Genomic DNA, 18,061 nt, shown 5'->3' with positions numbered 1-18,061 from the left:
GTCTATAAATGGTAAAGGAAAGTGATCCTTTTTGGTGGCCTTGTTCAATTCTCTATAATCTACACAAATTCTCCATTTTCCTCCTTTTTTAGGCATTATGACTAGGGGTGACACCCATCTACTATTAGATATAGGATAAATAAAACCAGCATCAAGCAATTTATGCAATACAATTTTAACTATCTCTCTAAGGCTTAGATTTATCCTTCTCTGGGGTTGATAGAGTGGTAAACAAGCTTCATTGATTTATATCCTATAGGTGCATAGTGTATGACTCAACCCTTTAATATCACTATAGTTCCATGCAAAGGCCTTTTCATGCCTTTGAAGCAACTCTTTTAACTGTTCCATCTGTGTGGGTGTTAATTTGGGATTAACATGGAGATTATGACCTTTAGATAGTTCAACAGTAGTGGTCAACTCTATCATAGAAGCTTCAAAGATTGGACTTTCTTCTAATTCACACAGTAAAGGTGGATGAAGAATGTCAGGTTCTTTGAGCAAAATACAATTGTTATCGCATTCTTCATATGTGATTAATTCCAACACAGAAATTTTAGATACATCTTTTTCTACCACACAACTGTTAGTAAGGATACTCTAACATATTGAATCTTCCTCTTATAGCTTTAGAAAGGATTTTCTATGCAACATCATGAGCTATACTATAGAATTTAAATCTTCTTCTTCATCCCCTAAATCTGACCAAACAGATGTGCTCAAATTTGGTAATGGTTGTGCTAGAGGATATAAATAAAATTTCTTTGTTTCTTGGCCATTTGATATGGTCATATTCCCTAGTCTACAACTTATATTTGCATCATTTGTGGCTAACCATGGTCGACCTAGGATGATAGGATAACCAGATAGATTAACTTTGGGGGTTAAAATCATGAAGTCTGCAGGATACTCTAGAGAATCTAGGGTTACAACTATGTTTTTCTATCATCCCATCAGGGGTGATAGTAGACCTATCTGCAAGTTGCAGAATTGTTGGAGTAGCCCTTAGTCCTTCTATTTTCAACTTCTTCATAGTGTCCTTGGTCATGACATTTATAGTAGCACCAATATCTATTAAAGAATTTTTAACAAACTGACCATTTATACTAACATGCACTACTGGACTTCCTGGATCAGAATATGTTGGTGTGATCAAATTTCCTAAAATAATGTTAGCCAATTGTCCCACAACATGGACTGCGGTGGGGTCCTTTTTCTTCCTTCCAGGCTTCTTCAGGAAAGCATCTCTAATGTCTTTTCCATAGACTGGAACATCTCTAATGGCTTGGAATAGTCGTATTTGGACATGTATGTTCTTCATTTGATTAACAATATCAAAAGGTTGTTCCTCTACTTGTATAAGTTTGCTTTGTATAAACTTTTTTGGAAAAGGAGGTTGTACTACTAGTTGATCTTGGGTTGACATGGTAACATTGGTTGGGTCAACTATTTTAGTAACTGATGGTTCTAATGCTATAGGAGGATCTAGTATTTTAGTTATAAGAGGCAGTTTAGACACTGGTAAAGTTGTACCAGATCTTAGATGTATATCTACAACACTCAGAGTGTAAGAAAGATATTGCTAAGCATCAGCACTATACATCGAATACTATGGTTTTTGGCTATTTGGGTTCGGCTGAGGTTATGTAGGTAATTGTGTCTACTTTTGAGGTCTAGGATTTGTAGGCGGTGGCATTAGAGTAGGTTGTTGAACTAGAGGTGGTAATTGTGGTGTACTAGTATTTGGTTAGGCCACTATTGAGATCCCCTCCATTGGTTCATAGACTGCCAATTCTATTGGTTCTGCCATTGGTTAATCTATTGGTTAGGCTAGGGTGGTTGGAAATTCTGAGACCATTGGGATTATTGTGGTTTTTTTTCCTAGCATTATTTCAATTAGGTTGATATTATGGAGGACCTTGGGGATTACTATTTTTCCATTGATTACCATATGAATTTGAATTTTGCAAAGGGTTTTGAGGCATACCTTTACATTGGGCCCATGGTTGGCATTGAGCAAAAAAAAATACTTTCTCATCATCTCCATCTATCTTGAAGTACTTAGTTGGAAGATGTTGGTTCTCCATGCTTACAACTAGTTTACATTGGCAATCCTTCTTTTGCTTCCAACAGTGAGGGTAGAATTCAGCTAGTTGTAGCTTAGCTTCTGCATACTTCTTCTTTGCAGTCATTATGTCAAGATGTGTAGCAACATCATTGATGATGTCTTGTTTGAAATTTGACAATAGGTTAGATATCTTGAGCTTTGAAATACCTTGATTGATTCCTTTAGTGATTGTGGAATGAGGTCCTCGACCTTTTTTTCATGGTTGACCTTGAATAGTTCTGATAGATCTTCTTGACGTCTTCCAAAGAAGCTTGGTATACATCACCACCAGCCATTAGGTCTAGACAGTTATCATTCACACCTCTTAGAATTACTAGCTTTTGTGAATCTTTGGATAACACATGCTAAGGGTTCTTTTGCAGTGTATATAAGAAACATGAAACATAGTCTTCCAATGTTTCTTCCTCCTTTTGTGATATCTTAAAGACATCATCTCCTCTTGAACCAGATGCTTTGCAATACTCTTTGTACTTATTCAAAAATAGATTTTGCATTTCATCTCAAGTTCCTATTGTATTGGCTCCTAAGCCCATGAACCATGATAGAGCTGATTCTTTCAATGTTGCTAGAAACAATTTGAGCTTATGGGCATCAGTGTTGTAGTCAAAACTATGACAATGTATGTCAAACTCAAACAATAAAGTATCAAGGTCTTTGGTTGCAAGGCCATAGAACTTTGGAAGGGTAGTTGCATGTATATTCTTGAGATTATCAATATTTATAAGGCTTGGGAGAGGAAATGGAAAAGTGGGTTGTGCTATTATTGGAGGTATTAGATTATGAGGTTGCTGCTAAAAAGGGACATTAGGTACTGGATGATTAACAACTAATGGATTCAAAGCAGTATTATCAAGAAAACTAGCCAAAACTTTAGTAAAAGATTGAAGATCACTTGTATATATTGGTTTGGCTCTTGATGATGATGTTGTGGAAAAAATAGGGCTTGTGTCTTCAAAAGGAAACTTAACTTCTTCTTCTTCAATTTCTTCGTTCAAATTAACAGACTCCCATGGAAGAAATCTGCCATATTCATCTTGTCATCTTCCTCTTCAATGCATGCAATTAAACTCTTCACACTGGTAAAGGAAGCTTCAAAACTAGAAATTTCTAAAAAAAACTTTATCTAAGAACTATGACTAAAAAATGCTCCTAGCTTGACACCATCTCGAACAACGACGCCAAAAATGGTCTGCCTCACAATAGGGTGCATTTAATCTTGTCAACCTAGGGATGTATACTTGAAATGGTCAGCACAGTATATGCACTAGGTTTCTTAATGAGTCACTAAGCTTATGTTGTAGGAAAGTAAAATGCAAGGAAAAGAACTTACACTATTGTTGCAAGAAACTAACACACTTAACTCTATGAATACTAGAAATACAATGAAAGGCTAACAAATATTCCAACTCAGTTCATCCACTATAACTATTATCACATATGATGTAGGAACATTCACAAAGTGTGATCCTACAGGAAGGAACTCACAACTTCTACTTACAATTCTAAAAATGCATGGAAATAAATCTATACTATCCTAATCTAATCCACCTTCCAAGTGGGTCCCCTTGGTCAGCTTCAACTAAACTACTAACATAGGATAGAATCCAAAAACTTTCATTACATTTTAAAAATTCATTACATGAAAACAATACATAGAACTGTAAAAACAATACTCACTATAAAAGTTAAGTCTATTCTCATAAACTCTTTTTTTTTCTAACTAAACTAACACACTTGGTCTGATTCCTATATATAGGAGATTGACACTTATTCAAAAATAAAAAAGTAAATAACCTAGCTATAAATCTGTATGAGAGAAAGAAGGAAAATAACAACTCAAGGTGGGAAGAAGAGATAACGGCTTAAGGTAGGAATAATAAAGTCTAAACATCCGCTTGCTATAGGAATAAATGTAGAGAATGTATTAAGTCTTCATAGCTCCTCCATACTTGTTGTCATGTCCTTTGGAACTGTTATGACTTACCTCCACCATGGCTACACCTCAGCATTCTTTTCTCCTTGAATGTTATTGGCTATCTTCATGTTCATCTTTGAATTCTTCCAATCATCTTTCAGCTTCATGCTAGTAGGTTAGTTATAATGTAGAGATAATTACAAATAAGAATTTTCAAATTAAATTCAATTATAAGAACATACATTTTGATAATTATATGAAATATTGCATCATATATATGATATTGGAAAAAGATGACATAATATCTACCCATAGATTAATCATTGGTTTAGGTAAACATAGATCCACAAATATCTTGATGAAAATGAAATAAAGTATTAACAAAGTGTTTAAAAACTATCATGAAATAGAGGCAATAATTAGCCTCATTATGTAACAATATCTCCTTAGCATGTATTTGAAGTTCTTTTTCTTCTTGACACCAGTGAACTTAAAATGCTTCAAATGTTAGTCCCACTAGGCATGCCAAAAACTATTGTTACAAAAGCTTGCACCCTTGCCTAAGGAACTACTTCTTAGGCAACCTTGTCAAACATGGAAACAATCTCCAAGTTGTGGGACTTGAACAATGAGATTGAGTCTCCGAAGGTCAGCTTCCTTACCATCAGGGTGCACTTAACTACTCTTTGAGAGGAATAGGGAGAAGGAATACATAAAAGAAAACTATCTAACTTAATCTAAAGGGGGTGATACACCAAAATAGTTTGTTCAATCATATCTCTACCTAACAATGCACTATTCATCAATATAACCTCAAAATACATTGATTCAACCTTTATCTTGGTCCAATAATTACATACAGATCCAAAACCAAATGAAATGCCACAAGGAAGGAACTTCACTCTATAACATTCAAAGGGTAAGAGTAAATACTATTATGTAGATTGAAGAATGAAAACAAAGAACCAATAGAGGAAAAATAATTTACACTAATATTGATCGAAGAGTGAGGTAAAGCAGAGGATTAAATTCATTCATAGACAAAAGGAAAGTACAAGAATAGAGTATAGAATACTAAAACTATAGAATAAAAAAAAAATGACCAACCCTAAGGAGGGTTACAAAATTTGGTTTTATAGTGCAAGCATAACTCAGATAGCTTCTACCCTAAGGAAAATCACAACAACCACATTTAAGGTTGCAGAGAAAAATCACTACAAATATGGGAAATATCTAATCATGGTACACACTCGGATGTAGAAAAATCATATATTTCATGCCAATAGAACCTTGAGAATACAAAAATGGTGCCCATTATCATTCTAACTATGTATATGGATAACCAAGAAGTGAGGGGAGTGTTCTTTGCATCTACTATGCATGGGGAACATCGAAGAGTGGTTGCAGGTGATCAAAAGATCGGCCCACCATTAAAAGTTCTACTTACTCCATTTTATTGATGTTCCAAATCAAATATAATAGCAAGTCAATTGGATTTGACCACCCAATCTTGCCATGTGGCCCAATGCCATTTGAATATCCTGCTACCCTATCTAGCTTTCTAACTATATGTTGACCTATTGATTGTACGCTAGTCACAGCTTTGCCACCTTTTATCTTTAGTAATTTTTTACTTTGCAAAACTACAAGCTCATTGAAGCCATTATTCCTACTTCACAACTTTAAATCGATGTAACATAAAATTCCCATGACCCTACATAAATGAACTTAATTGCCAATTCTTACTTGTCACCTAGGCTCGATGAGATACATGTTGTATCGTCACTATCTCACTATATATTTTCATTGTACACTTTCTCCTACTGGCATAGTGACATGCATTGATCTTGGAAGATCAAAAAACTAAGGGAGAACCATAGTCTACCATTCTCATCAATATTTCTAACTAATCTAGTGTTGGCATGTTCATCAAATTTACTTTGAGACCTTTCTTCCTGCGTGACTTAAGTTTCAATCTAGCCTCACTTGTCCTCATGCTAGTCTATCACTAGCTTGTGACCTAGGACTATGGTTTGGTGTTTAACCCTATTACAATGTGAACAATGGGCTTTCACAGTTTTGTGGCATTAATCATGATTTCCCCTTAACCATCTATGACCAATCGAATGAAGGGTAGTCACATGGTCACAACTTGAAACTAGAGTCCATCTTTTAACTTTGTGACTGTGAACAGTGAGAGTCACAACTTCACCCATCTAACCATGGTTTATTTCTTTAACCTTCCAAACGTGTAGAGCAAAGAAAAACACAACATCACTTCCCCGATCTTGAGTTAAGCTTAACCATGAGTGACTCTATGATTCACATGAAATTTGTCTATTGGAGTTAACTTCATCCATTGTAACTAAGAATTGTGAGTAGCATGAAATTTTTCAAAGATGTGTTGATTGTAGATTTAGTTTTTCTACCCCTTCACAACTTACCTGACTGTTAAGTGCTAATAGCCTATGATTAGGCGATGAAAGAATAATTGCACAGTCGCAACTTAAATAGTTCATAAGATATAACTGTTAGAAACAATAGTCCACCAAGATAACTGAGGGGGGGAGGGGTGAATCAATTATCCAATAATTAAAACATTTATCCACCTTAAATAATCTTAACCATTCAACCAAAGTAAACAACAACCATAATAAGATGCACATACATAATTGTAGCATATATGTTAACTAGGGAAACCCTTGATCAGAGGAAAAACCTCGATGGGAATGATGCCCACAAGATGATGTACTAATATAAATATTCCTTGTTAGAGGATGGACCCTATTAGGAGAGTTTGAATCCTTGTTAGAAGATTCCAACCCTATTAGGAGTTGTAGAAGATAGAAGGACCCACTATCCAAACAACTTCTAGGGCAAGACCATTGAACTCACTGTCCAACTAATCTCTCAACTATTCCTTTTAGAATAATTGTCTATACTATTCTTCAACTTCATTCCTCTATCTTTTCAACTAGACCAATCACTATCACACCTTATATACTAGGTCACAAACATTAGATCCAAGTATCAAACTTTGGATCACACAATAAAACCTTGTCAATGAAGTTTTCTTCACCTTTGCTCTGCTCTGCTTATCTTTGCATTCCACTCTTCATGCTTCTTATAATCATTCACTTCCGTTTATACATGATAAAGGAAATTGTCCTTCATTTATACTGAATCCATACAACAATTCCCTGAGTCAACTATTACATCTTCTCAATTAATTATTATAGGACCTCATTAAGAACATGTTGCACTTAGTGATAACATTAATATTTTTCCTTGTAACTTGAATAAATTTCTGTACATGTAACATTATGACAAGCAAGCATAGCTACATCATCTCCAGAATGTCTTCTTCACATCTTTAACTTTGGCTTCTCTAAATAACAAATTTGCAAAGAGATATAACAAGTTTACCAGAACATGCCTTTGTAAAATCTTTCTCAAAATAGTCTTCACTAAAACTTGCATAACTTCTTCCAGAATTAATATCTTATGCTTCCAACGTATTAGTATGTCCCTTTAACCTCACTTTGTGGAAATTCTCAACTATCTATTTGTACCAACTTGATCTTTCTGTTATTCTTCTATCAGATACCATAGAAAACTTCTATGTTGACATCAATGACAAACATAGTCATGAATGTAATATATCATCATGATAATGATCTAATCATGGTTCTACAATACTCCCCCATAGAGGTCTCATCAGCATTAATGCTTTCAACAATAACATGAAAATCATGAAAGGCTAAGATTAGACCTAGGAAAATAAGGGTTAAAGCATGACGTGTTCGGACCCACATGGAAATTTCAAATTTGAAATAATCAATTGACCATTAGACATGTTTTCCATTTAAAATTCAGATTTTGGAAAGAGGGGAAAAAATGGCTAACATAAGTTACAAATTTTAACGTTTAGGTTTGAATATTACCTTTCATTTTCATTAGAACAAAAAGTATGAAACAGACTTCAAAGGTGTGCTCTCTATCCTCTTTGTCTTTTTAGTATATTTACTTACAATTAGATCTAGTTTCTCACATTTATATAGGGTTTTGAAGTACTTGGATACCTTTTCCCTTATTCTTCCTAAATGTAATTTACATTAGTGCTCCTTTCTTATTTGAATAGCATTAGTCTTTATAGACCTAGTTCTCTACAATTGGAATTGAAAGGATTCTTCTCCTTGAATTCCATCTCTCTATTTTATATATGTATCTATTGTTCATGTGATGTACTTAGATACTTATCCTTGATTCACATTTCAACCACTATATTTATTGGTGAACCTGACTTATGACATTCCCACTTCAAATGTGGTGTTAGATTTCTTATTCAAAGTTATATCTTTGCATTATCTTATATTGTCTTGATATATATATATATACTTTATATCTTGTTTTATATTACATTGGGTTTGAGTTCATATTATAAGGTCATATCTCCTAGTGTCTTCTTTCCTTGTTTGGTGTATGAGTTTTACTAATTTTAGTCCTACTAATAGCATTTAAGGTAGGAGAAGTTATAAAGTTATGACTCTCTTTGATGTTGATTCCTCTTCCTTCCCTCCAAATTTTAGTGACCCTATGGTTTCTCATGATCTTAAATACTTATATGGGGCATGACTCATCTCACTCATCTCATGGTGAGGATAAGTATTTAAGGGTTCCTCTCAAACAAGTCATAAACTTGCTACTGAGGTTGATAAAATGCATTATTAGCTTTTATAATAAAATCACAATACCAAGAATATTGCTACTTTTGATTCTCTTAAAAAAGTGATATGTAATGATGAAAATGGTGTTAATATTTTGTGTGGTCTCACTCACCTTGTCCATACTCATGTTAAGACTTTGACTCAAGTTGCTTCTAAAGTAGGGATTTCTCCACGTGTTTCTACTCTTCAGACCATTTCCCCTATTTCTATACCTATCTCTAGTGTTTCTACTTTTGTTGAAGAATCTAATCCCCTTGGTAGTCTTCTTATTCCTTCTTTTCCTATGAGTGTTTCACCTATTTCATTGCTACCTTCACAACCTTCATATAAAAATGTTCATTTCACTTATCCTAATCCTACTATGCTTTCTAGGGTTCTACTCATAGTTCCTTCTACCCTAGCTATTTTTTACACCCTTCCTAGTGTGTCAAATATGCATGTGCTACCTATTTCTTCAAATGATTTCACTATTCTTGGTCTTTCTTAGACTATGTCTTCTATACAACAACTTTCTTCTTTGACTCAATCTAATTTTAATGTTCCTCAATGTCATATGGGTAGTCCTTTTTCTTTTGACATTATTTGTACCAATACTCCTCAACAAGTTGATATGCCTTTCCTTGACACTTATAATGGTAAAGATGATCATATGACACATCTTAAGATTTTCCAAGTTCTATTTAGTGACTATGCTCATGACTAGAGGATATTAGCTAAGTTGTTTTCTTGCACCTTCTATGATAAAGATTTGCAATGGTATTTCTCTTTGCCACCATATTCTATTAATTTTTTTCATGATCTTTTTAATGCCTTTATACAACAGTTTTAGAATAATATTAGTCCTTCTATTTCTTGAATAGATTTGATGCATTGTAAAAATGCTTCTAAAGAGAAAGTGGCTTATTTTGTTGTAAATTTAAGAATTTTCATGCTTAGATTTCTTATCATGTGTTGTATCTTGATATTTAGCATATTTATTGCAAATTTACAAAAATACATTAGAGATAAGAATCTTCTTACCAAGTTCACTTCTTTTTCACAACTTTGTGTAGTGCTTCATCATCATCAACTACATGTGAGTCAGTTTGAGAGAACCACTCCAATGGTTCCCATGCCTAATAACAAGAGTGATGCTGCACTTAATTCTATCAAATTACACAAAGCAAACAACTACATCAAGATTAACACATCCACAAATATAGAAGAAGATCAAGTAGTTTTTGCATCTTGAGGCATTTGTACTTCTTCCTCTATTTTTTGAATGAATCATAAGCATACTTCACTTTCTAAGTCTTTACATTCTATTATAACAATATTGGATAGTACTAATATGATTACACTTCCTCTTGTTAAACCACTTCTTCCTTCTACTACATCAAGTTCACACTTTAATCCTAATCCCTTTTGTCAATTTTACCACCAACTTGGACATGATAGTGATGTTATTTATTCTTTGAAACATAAGATTATAAATTGATTGATACTAAAGAATTATCTATTGATAATCAAGATAGTGGAAATATATTAGTGATACCTCCTAATAAAAATCTTCAAATCTACAATAATCCTTTACCTTAGCACACTTCTAATACTATTGTTCAAAATTCTTCCTCTTCTCCTTGTCCTAAAGTGAATGTTTCTTATGATACTTTATGACAAGAGAATGATAATATTGTTAATGTTGTGAAAAATTCATTTCAACCTCCACCTACACCTAAGGGAGACATTCCCTTTTCATATTAACAATCAGCCTAAGCCTAAACCAAATCGTAAGCATTCTAGAGCCCTTATTAGCTCACTCATTAATGCTAATAAATTCAAGGCTTCAGATGGTCCTCTCTATATTATGAATAAAAAGGAAATATGTGTAGAGGTGGGGAAATATGACATGAGGAAGAATATAGGACCTATCCTTAACCCAAATTACCATAAGGAATGATCCAAATTGATTAACCACAAGAGAGTGATCAATGCACAAATGAATCAAACAATGGAGAATATGAAGAAAGGTGGAAATCCTATAATATACTATAGAAAATAAGTACTTGAAACCTTGAATGAATAAAAGATAAATAATAACCTCAAAGTAGGGTGAATATGGAAAATGCTTATTTCTAATGTTTGTGTATAGTTTCAAGGAATTATGCAACTTGCTCTAGATTGGAAATATCGAGACAGAGAAAACCCAGAAAACTTTTTTCCTTCCAAGGGTAGATCAGCCTTGACCTAGATAGTGGGGCATAATCTTACCCTAAGGCACAATTGTACCCCAAAAAGTCAACCTTGACCTACATTGCTTTGACAAAAATTTTGTTTGTAGATCTCACAAGTTTGGCAAAAAGGGTATCCAAATCTACACTTTAATTCATTTTCTTCTACATGTACCTATAAGAAAAATGGTTTTTTTGTTTGGATGAGGGGTTTGTCTTGGTCAAACCCTAGTTTGGAATCAACCATAATAATGAAATTGAAATATAGAATGCTAGAAAGTAGTAGAAGTAAATCTAACAATGAAGCTATGCTATTCAATAGATATGCAATTGTATTTGAAATGTAAACAAGTATGTTGATATGAAAGCTTGAACATAACATTAGCAAATTTAAATCAAAATCTCCATGATTGTATTCTTGGAATCCACCTTGAGAGAAGAATGAATAAATCTAGAACATGAACAAAGGATCTTGAAGGAAGATCACACCACCATGATGGTTAGATCTAGGGTTTTGAATGATGAATATTGAATGATTGAACCAAATCCCTTCGAAGGCTTGAATGCTTGAATCCTTGATCTTCAATAAAGAACTTGAATGCTTGAATGGTCAAATTCATAGACTTGATCATAAAAATGTTATCTCCAAATCATCTCCTCATGAAAAGTAGATAGTACATGGAAACTTCATATTAAGTGGATGTTAAAATGAGAGAAGGCTTCCTTGTATAGAGATCTAGGGTACAAACTTCTAGAGAAGGCTGACATTGGAGAATTAAATCCTAGTTAACCTTAACCCCTTGATAAAATGAACCTAGATTAAATGCAATTTCAGATTTTACTATTCTAAAACCTAAAATAGCAAACCTAGAAGTGGGAAAATGAAACTTTTCAAAGCCCAATATCCTAAAACTCCCAGAACTTGAAAATTGAACCTGAGGTTAGGGATGAGGTTGACCCTACCTTAGGTTAGGGTCGAGTTCATCCTTGAACTAGGTTAACCTTGACCCTTTAGGTCATCCTTGACTCAAAAATTTAGAAACTTCAATTTCATAGAGAAAGTTATCAGAAAGAGGCTAGATATAGGGAGAGAGAAGCAAAATAGGGGGAAACAACTAGATCCACACAAAGACCCATTCAAGGTGCTTGACATGACCCTAGATCACTTACTTGGAGGGCTAAATGCTTTTAACATGGAAGTGCTTCTATGTTGAGATGATACATATTAGTACTTGGATTGCTAAATATCTTTCTTATGGGTGTCTTATTGATCCTACTTCTATGGTTGACATTATTACTAAGGACATCTATATGCTAAGAAAAAACATTGTATTTTCTATGAATCAACTAATACATGGATTTAAACTTGTAATGATTTCTTGTACCCTCTGTAAGGTTCCATCTTTTCTCCTATTGGCCTCTTTAGTAAAGTGGTGAATAGTACCTTATTTTTCATTCCCACTTCCAATCAATTCTAAGTGAAGCTTAGTTTACCTTGGTTGACTATCATGCAAGTTATTTCTTCCCCTATTCATCAATATATTAAATTTCCTTATGATGGTAAGATTAAAAAGATCAATCATAGTCTTTATCATCCTTCTAGACCTCACATTGTGCTACTCTCGATTTATTTTGGCCTTTTATTCCTACAACACCTCCTACTCATTTAAATTATAATTTTTTCACTTATCAAGCTCATAAATGTCAATGATCATTGAGTTAAGTATGTATAGGGTTATCTCTTATGGTCTTTCACCTACACCTTTCATGACTATCTCTTCTAATTCTTCTATTTCCAACAGTTGACCACCTCTTGCATCTATTGATGCTCCTAATCTGGATCCTTCTTCTAGTGTGCTTCCTTCTTCTACCATAGATTCTTCACCTAGGTTGTCTCTCCTCCTAGTGTGATTCCTCCTTCTACATACCAACTTCATATTGCTCCTCCTCTTGCATCATCAAAAGGTAACAAACCTATAGTTGGTGATCCTCATTTGTCTTCTCAAAAAATTCCTAATAAAACTAAGTGTAATTAATGTGCTTGGAATTCCAAAAGAACTATTAAGCTTTTGCTAAATCTCATATGAATACTTCTCATTAGCCTATGTCTATCAAAAAAGTTAATGATATGCATATTCCTCTTTTGGATTTTATTGCTATTAATTTAGATGAAGAAGATACTTTAGATGATGATAAGGATGAGATTATTGATCTTGATGTTGATTTACTTAACATTTGATTTTACCTTATACGATAAGACATATTTGTTGTAATATATTTTATGATTTCATGAATTATAATCTACCAACTGACCTATATGTCTAGATAACTATATTATATAATGAAGTTAAGAATTGGATTTCTATTTCCATTTAGAAACCCAATACACTCAACAATAGGGAAAGTTCAATGTGTCAGGTTCAATTGATCAACGAGTTTTTTCTTTTTGGTTCACTAGTAAGGAGACATTGCAATAGTGGCTAGTATTCATTGATAGATTCTTCACTCTTCAATGGTGGTTCAATCGGGTACAATACTATGGTTCATTGATAGAGATTCAAGGTGGCTTTTCCCCCCTATAATATTATATATAGAGAGATTGAAATTTTTTAAGACAACATCTAGAGGTTAAACCCTTTAACATTCAAGCTTGCATGTTGAATTTATGTTGTAATGGTTGTTAACAAGGTAGGAATTATGCCCCATACATTGTAATAAAAATTCTATTGGATCTACATTGTATTAATTGAATGATTTTGTTTCCTAACAATGTTGTATTTTACTTCTACGTGTTTACTCTTGTTGCTTGGTTTCAAACATCTTCTTTTAGGACTCTCCTACCTAGTCTACGTTAGGTGGTTTTGTCAGGAATAAGGTGTCTCAACCTTGTATAATTCCTATTCTTATTATTATTTTTTTTGTAAATTTTTTTTTTTCAAATAATATGTAAATGTGAGTGTACATGTCTAGTTGGCATGTTGATCACTTACATGTGTCGGCATCTTGAAGTGTGTGAAGGAGATCATGGCTGAAATGGTTATGATGGATTCCTATGACGCGTAAGAGCTATTTAAAGAATGAGCTATGATAGGTGTAACAACATCTTATGACATGAGGCCTATTTGGGCACCCAAGAATGAGTGGTTGTTGTGTGTAAGAGAATATGCCAAAAAAAGGTTGGTATGAAGGATTCCCTTACACTTCTCTTGTGACCGCTATTTTTGGCGGATTCTATGACAAGATGTCATTGTCTATTCAAGGGATGGATGCCCTTTTCTTGGTATTGGATGTACATGTGGCATTGTGCATGTTTCTTGGTGGTTGAGCCATGAAAAATGCCCAACTCCATTATGGGCATTTTGTTGGGTCTTAAGATGTTCATAAAATGGGTATTGCATGTTGTAATGCAATAGTGTGATAGATGAAAGTTTGTAGGTACTGAGGTGTTGCTGGAGTCTTCTATTGTTGCTATTGAACTTGCATTGCAAGTGTATTGTAATCTTGTGTTGAAGATAATACATTGTGCAGATTCTAGAGGGGTGGGGTTGTTCTACCGAAAGGTTTTTCCCACCGAAAAATCTTTGTGTTATGTGTTCTTTCTCTATCTATTTTTTGCATGTATGGTTGGCTGCAATAATGTTGTTTACATGATATTGAATCTATAAGTGTAGAAGATTTTAAAAGGATTTGCACCATACTTTCCTTATGAGATTAGTATAGGAAGTTGTTTCCGCACCTGAGTTTCCTTACAAGTGGTATCAGAGCTTGATCAACTTTTGATCCTAGTTGTTGGGTAGGGTTTTTTGAGCTAATCTCAAGTTGAGTGGGAGTCTTGTGCAGAGAATCTTGAATCTTATTTGCAAATTGAGATGGCGAGTTCATCATATGGAAGAATGGAGGTGGAGAAATTTAATGGCACTAATTTTGAGTTGTGGAAACTCAAGCTGGAAGACATGTTGGAAGATCGTGACCTATGGGAAGTGACTACAAGTGCTACAAGACCAGCAACTATAACTCAAGTAGATTGGGATATCAAAGATCGTAAAGCTAAGGGTCTCATAAGACTCTGTTTAACCGATGCAGTCCTTCTGAATGTTCTAGATGAGAAAACCACATATAGTTTGTGGGAGAGACTTGGGGCCGTGTATCAGGCCAAATCTTTGGTGAACAAGTTTTTCCTGAGGAAGAAGTTGTATTCTCTATGAATGGAGGAAGGTGGATCCTTAACGGATCATTTAAATGCATTTAATCTACTGGCTGCACGGTTGACATCTGCTGGTGTCAAGTTAGAGGAGGAGGATCGTTGCTACACACTTTTGTGTTCTTTATCAGATTCATGGGACCATCTTGTGATGGTTCTCGAAAGCACATTAGTCACCTTCAAAATTGATGATGTGGTGTCTTCACTACTATCAAAGGAGATGCAGAGAAAGGCTTCCATTTCAGAAAAAGAAGCCCTTGCTGTTCGTGGGAGATCCATGGAAAGAGGAAAGAAAAATGACAATAAGTTTGACAATAAGGGTAGATCCAAATCCCATGGGAAGTCAAAGACTTCCAATAAGTCCAAGGAAAAATGTTGGAACTGTGAAAAGACTGGGCACTTTTGTAAAGACTATAAAGAGCCTAAGAAGAAGAAGAAAGCCTCAGATTTTGGTTCTGAAAAATCTCAAGAAGATGGTGATGCATTCATTGTAGCTTTGGTAGCCCATGCATCTGATGATGTGTGGTTGGTTGACTCAGGTGCATCTTTTCACATGACCTCTCATTGAAACTAGTTCTCAAGATATGAAGAGTTCGATGGTGGAAAGGTGTACTTGGGTGATGATTCTCACCTAAAGATAGTTGGACGCAGAAGGGTCACTATCAAATTTTCTGATGGATGAGTAAAGGGAATCAATGGAGTTATGCACATTCTAGGCTTGGCACAAAACCTATTATCTATAAGTATGCTGATTGATGTAGGTATGCAAGTTGTTTTTTCGAAAGAAGGATGTAAGATGATTAGAGGATTGATGGTGCTTGCTAAGGGTACTAGGAGAGGTACTTTGTTTCAGCTAGATGCATGTATTCCTCTATGTAATAGTTCTTCATCCTTGCCATCTGAATGAGCAGTGAAGAATTTTGTGGTTATTGGTTCTGATGGCAATGCAAACACTTTGGAAGGAAAGCTTCCTGCAGAAAAGACAATGTTGTGGCATATGAGACTTGGCCACATTGGTGAGAAGGGTCTCAAAACCCTAAAAAAGAAAAATCTCGTTGAGGGGTTAAATGATTGCAATCTTGAGTTCAACTTTTGTGAACACTGTGTATATGGTAAACAAAATCATGTTCAGTTTTACTCTAGTTCTCACAAATCTTCTGATGTTTTGGATCTTATTCATTCTGATGTATTTGGTCCTGTAAAAGTTCCTTCGATCTCCAAGTCTGTATTTTTTGTATCTTTCATAGATGATTACAGTAGAAGGACATGGATTTATTTCCTTAAAAGTAAGACACAAGTCTTTAGTCAATTCAAGGAATTTAAAGCCCTTGTAGAGAATCAGACTAGTAAGAAGATTAAGTGTGTGAACTGACAATGGTGGTGAGTTTTGCTCAGTAGAGTTTGAATAGTTCTATAAAGAACAAGGTATCAAGAGGCATAAGACAACTCCTTATACCCCAGAGCAAAATGGAGTTGTAGAGAGAATGAACAGGACACTGATGGAGAAGGCTAGGAGTATGCTTAGTGGAGCTGATTTAGAACAAAGGTTTTGGGCCGAAGCTGTGGCCACTGCTTGCTATCTGGTTAACAAATCTCCTACATTAGCTCTTGTTGGTAAGACACCCATGGAGGTGTGGTCTGGTAAGAAGCCTTCAATTAGACATCTTCATGTTTTTGGTTGTGAAGCTTATGCATATATTCCAAAGGAGAAAAGATCTAAGTTGCAAAACAAAGTTGTTAAATGTATTTTCATCGGGTACAGTGCTGGTGTGAAAGGATACAAGCTTTGGGATACTGTGACTAGTAAGGTGTTGTATAGAAGAAATGTTATTTTTAGAGAGGTAACATCTTCTCCTATTGTGCTACAACTAGATGAAAAAGAAAAGAAAAAAGATGTTGTTCAATTGCCTTCTACCCCTGAGAAGACTAAATAGAGAGACCATGTTGGGTCTAATGATGAGGAGAGCTCTAGCAACTCTGATAGTTTAGAAGAAGAGGAAGAAGAACCTCAACCTCAGCCCTTGAGGAGATCCATGAGAGAAAGAAAGCAACCAAAAAGGTTTGGTTATTCCATGTTAGATTCCAGTTGTGCTTTTGCTTTGATTACTAACACTGATGAGCCCAGATCTGTGAAAGAGGCTTTGGGCATGGAAGATGCAGGTTCCTAGATTGAGGCTATGGATGATGAGATGGATTCATTAGAGAAAAAAAAAACATGGGACCTTGTACCTTTTACTAAAGGGAGAAAACCTATTGGTTGTAAATGGGTGTTCAAGAAGAAATTTTGTGCAGATGGCAGTGTTGAAAGGTACAAAGCTAGATTGGTTGCAAAGGGGTATTCACAAGTAGAGGGAATAGATTATGGTGAAATATTCTCTCCTATTGCAAAGTTGACATCCACTAGATTTTTGTTATCTCTTGCTGCATCATATGATTTAGAGATAGAACAGATGGATGTGAAGGCAACTTTCCTTCATGGTGATTTGGAGGAAGAGATTTATATGTCACAGCCTGAGCACTACATTTTTAAAGGTAAAGAATCGTTTGTTTGCAGATTGAAGAAATCTTTATATGGTTTGAAGCAATCTCCTAGGATGTGGTACCTTAAGTTTGATGCCTTTGTGTTATCAATTGGATTTGTAAGATCAAAATCAGATCATTGTGTTTATTTCAGAGTTGAAAATGATCGCCTTCTTATTGTTGCATTATATGTTGATGATATGTTGTTATTTGGGAAGGGTAAGGGTATGATTTCTAATTTTAAATCTTAGTTGTCAGCACAGTTTGAGATGAAAGATCTTGGGGCAGCTAGGTACATCTTGGGTATGGAAATTAGTAGAGACAGGTCTAACAAAAAACTCTGGTTGAGTCAGAGTAAGT

This window comes from Cupressus sempervirens, chromosome 5 (assembly GCF_028749045.1).
Source record: "Cupressus sempervirens isolate cs-2001-9-10 chromosome 5, ASM2874904v1, whole genome shotgun sequence".
In the NCBI taxonomy this organism is placed as follows: Eukaryota; Viridiplantae; Streptophyta; class Pinopsida; order Cupressales; family Cupressaceae; genus Cupressus; species Cupressus sempervirens.
The sequence above is the reverse complement of the archived record's forward strand: the minus strand, read 5'-3'. Positions refer to the sequence as shown.